The following is a 4,723-nucleotide window of genomic DNA, read 5'->3' on the forward strand; positions in this document are numbered from 1 at the left end:
TGATGCAACTAAACAAGCATGCTCTCATGTTTTTCAGTCTGCTCTGCGACAGTGTCGGTATCACCTTAGAAAAACTCACTTTGAAGGCAAGGCTAACAATGAAATCGCCCAAACATCTCCAGTGGAATGTATTACAGATGAAGACTGGGCAGCCCTTGTTAAACACTGGTCTGATCCAAAGTATCAGGTAGGGTATATGTATTTGATCAGATCACATATTGAACTTGTATTTACGTATGTGCCTTACAAGTGTATCTTCTTCTAGGCTAACTGTTTGAAGAACAAGACCAACCGTTCTAAAGTGAAATTCCAATAGACAACAGGGTCTCGTAGCTATATTGCACACTGTGAGGCTCTTGTAAGTAGTTGTTACTTCCTTCTTTTTTCTGCGCAATATTATCGTATCTATATTGACTTATTCCAAATACAGAGGAAAACCCGTGCGGACCAAAAAGAACCTGAACCGAATGCAGTGCAAATCTTCAAGGATTACCACACCAGCTAGATGAAGGGCATGAGCACACCAGTTCAAGCCGTTGTTGTAAGTCCTTACTCCTCTTGCCTTTGAACTGCTTGTTATTGTGACGTGTTCATTTAACAGCTACGTGTTCATTTAACTCCTACTTTAAACCATGTCTCTTTATCCTTACATGTCAACGAATGTGAGGAAATAGAAAATACAATAAGCATGCTACATGGACATATGTTCCGAAAGTGATTTTATTATGTAGTTGGCATGACAATACATGCTAATGTATTACAGTAGTTCACCAAAATAAGTTATGTATAAACGTGAAACCTACTTTGTTTGTTTTTGTCTCATTAGTAACTTATCTGGTACACTAATCTAGATGCTCAAACTTTCAGCAAGCTATTGGACAAATGATTGAATAGCCACAACCACCTGAAGGTGACGAGGCTACCACAGGCACAATGTCACCTCTTGCTGCAGTGCGTCAGTATCTCTCCACTAACAGTGCACAAAGCACCTTCCTGCGTAATTCTGGGTTGGTTGGCAAGGTAACCTCAACCAAATCGCCTACTGAACAAAATCTTCCGGCAAGACAGAGTGATATATATGTGCTCCAGCCACAAGTCCAATCCCTGATGGACGTTGTTTCGGAAACAACAATAGTGGTTGACAAATGTCATCAAGATATGAATTGTTTTGAAACCAGACTATCAGACATTTGTTTCATTGTTCAAGAGCAATGGCGAAAAAAGGGGATGATCATGCTGCTCCATCAGATTCTACAGCCTCAAACATTAGCACTTAGGTCAAATGATATGTGCTTCTATACATTTGATGGTGCTTTTGTCTGCAAGGACTATAAACTTTATGCCAACAGGCCTTTTGTTGTATGGCTGGAATTTTGTTGTGATACAACATTTATCGTGCTGCCAAAGGCTGTACAAATTATGACGCTATTTTTGTATAGTGTAGGAGCCCAATGTCCCAACATCTGTTAGGCCCATTCCAAATGGGCTAAAAATGATTATGGGTCGTAATTTGTATGTAGCCCACTAAATATATCTGGGCCTAAATCAGCATAAGCTTTCATATTTTTGGTAGGCTTGTGCACCTAGTGGGCCTTTAACAGGCCTAAACATAATTTGGGCCCTCAGAACAATAGACTGTTAACATTTGTAAATGTCTCGAGCCCATAAGTAACACGGGCCTTTAATAGGCCGAAATTGAGATTGGGCCTTGATTGTGCCAAATAACACACTGGCCATTAGCAGGCCGAAATGTATCTCAACTTGTGTTGGCCCATTTACAATGCGGATCGTTCACAGGATGAAATTCCGACGGGCCGAAAATGCGGCGACCTACTACATGGGCCTCTAACAGGCCAGAAGTTCTGTCGAGCTTGATTAGTATCAGTTTTATATGGGTTGTTAATAGGCCCGATGTGACATTGGGCCATATATGACCCATGGATTTCGTTCGACGTTAACAGGCCAAAAGTCACAACACGCTGGAAGTGGCCCAAATCTACAGTGGGCCTCTAACATGCCGAATGTCACAACAGGCTGAAAGTAGCCCAAATCTACAGTGGGCCTCTAACAGGCCAAATGTCACAACAGGCTGGAAGTCGCCCAATTCTACAGTGGGTCTCTAACAGGCCGAATGTCAGAACAGGCTGGAAGTGGCCCAAATCTACAGTGGGCCTCTAACAGGCCGAACATCAGACATGGCCGAATATGACCCAAATCCTTGAGGGTCGTTTATGGGCCAAAATTTCAAGGGCCAAAAAATGGGCCCAAATGAAGCAGGAACTTTAATAGGCCGGAAACACACTGGGTCGTAATTCGACCCAAATACTTAGTGGCCTGTTAACGGGCCAGAAGTGGCCATGGGCCGCGATGTTGAAAAGTTTAGAACGGGTCGTTGACGGGTCGATTTGAGAATAGTCGTATGGGCCTTAACTGCGAATAGGTCGTCGTAAGCAGGCCGGCCAGCCCGCTAATTTTGACTGGGCCAGCCTTTTTAACCTAAATGGGTCGTTGTTGGGCTTTGCCATGTGTCGACGTATCACAGGCGCCTCCTGTCCATTGGGCGGCTGACATCTGTCCTTTTCGGGTACTGACACGTGGTTCCTCTGGCCAATGAGAAATTTACACGTGGAAAATACCCACTGGTCGTGGCTGTTAGCAGGTTATCGGGTCCAAAACCGGACCCGATAGCTTAACGGCGACCCGTTACGGTGGATGCCACATGTCGGTCACCCTTGACGAAAGCACTTCTATGACGCGCGATTTATCGTCATGGAAGTGGACACTTTCATGATGATAATTTTGGTAAAGTCATGGAACACTTCTACGACAGCACGGGTATGACTATCTTGATTCTGTCAAAAAATCGTCATGGATGTACATGCATGACAAAAAACGTGACCTACTATGACAAACACGTATCATCACGGAAGTGTATTTTTTTTGTAGTGCTGATACCCCGGGAACACTTTCGGTGTCCAAATACTATCATCCTATATATGAATCTTTACCTCTCGACCATTTCGAGATTCCTCGTCATGTCCATGATATCATCTGGGACTCCAAACAACATTCTATCACCAAATCACATAACTCATATAACACAAAATCGTCATCGAACGTTAAGCGTGCGGACCCTACGGGTTCGAGAACTATGTAAACATGACCGAGACACCTCTCCGGTCAATAACCAACAGCGGAACCTGGATGCTCATATTGGTTCCTACATATTCTACGAAGATTTTTATCAGTCAAACCGTAATGACAAAATATGTTATTCCCTTTGTCATCAGTATGTTACTTGCCCGAGATTCGATCATCAGTATCTTCATACCTAGTTCAATCTCATTACCGGTAAGTCTCTTTACTCATTCTGTAATGCATCATCCCGCAACTAACTCATTAATCAGATTGCTTGCAAGGCTTATCATGATGTGCATTACCGTAGTGATACACATAGACCCTTCCCGAAAATATTCTCCTCCATCTACATGGCGTTTCTTCATGTGCTTTACACAGATATGACCTAAACAACAGTGCCACAAGTATGTTGCACTATCATTATTAACTTTGCATCTTTTGGCATCAATATTATGAATATGTGTATCACTACGATCGAGATTCAATAAACCATTCACCTTGGGTGTATGACCACAGAGGGCTTTATTCATGTAAATAGAACAACAATTATTCTCTGACTTAAATGAATAACCGTATTGCAATAAACATGATCTAATCATATTCATGCTTAAGCAAACACCAAATAACATTTATTTTAGGTTCAACACTAATCCTGAAGGTAGAGGGAGTGTGCTATGGTGATTGTATCAACCATGGAATCACTTCCAACACACATCGTCACCTCACCCTTAACTAGTCTCTGTTCATTCTGCAACTCCTGTTTCGAGTTACTAATCTTAGCAACTGAACCGGTACCAAATACCCAGGGGCTACTACGAACACTAGTAAGGTACACATCAATAATCTGTATATCAAATATACCTTTGTTCACTTTGCCATCCTTCTTATCCGCCAAGTATTTGGGGTAGTTCCGCTTCCAGTGACCATTCCCTTTGCAGTGCAAGCACTCAGTTTCAGTCTTAGATCTAGCTTTGGGCTTATTCATGGGAGTGGCAACTTGCTTGCCAATCTTCTTGAAGTTCCCTTTCTTTCCCTTGCCGTTTTACTTGAAACTAGTGGTCTTGTCAACCATCAACACTTGATGCTCTTTCTTGATTTCTACCTTCATCGATTTCAGCATCGCGAAGAGCTCGGGAATCATTTTCGTCATCCCTTGCATATTATAGTTCATCACAAAGTTCTAGTAGGTTGGTGATAGTTACTAGAGAACTCTGTCAATCACTATCTTATCTGGAAGATTAACTCCCACTTGATTCAAGCGATTGTAGTACTCAGACATTCTGAATACATGCTCACTGGTTGAGCTATTCTCCTCCATCTTGTAGGCAAAGTAGTTGTCAGAGGTCTCATACCTCTTGACATGGACATGAGTCTGAAATACCAATTTCAACTCTTGGAACATCTCATATGCTCCATGGTGTTCAAAATGTTTTTAAAGTACCGGTTCTAAGCCTTAAAGCATGGCGCACTAAACTATCAAGTAGTCATCATATCGAGCTTGCCAAACATTCATAACGTCTACATCTGCTCCTGCAATAGGTCTGTCACCTAGCGGTCCATCAAGGACATAACTCTTCTATGCAGC

This window comes from Triticum dicoccoides, chromosome 6B (genome assembly GCF_002162155.2).
Source record: "Triticum dicoccoides isolate Atlit2015 ecotype Zavitan chromosome 6B, WEW_v2.0, whole genome shotgun sequence".
Classification (NCBI taxonomy): Eukaryota; Viridiplantae; Streptophyta; class Magnoliopsida; order Poales; family Poaceae; genus Triticum; species Triticum dicoccoides.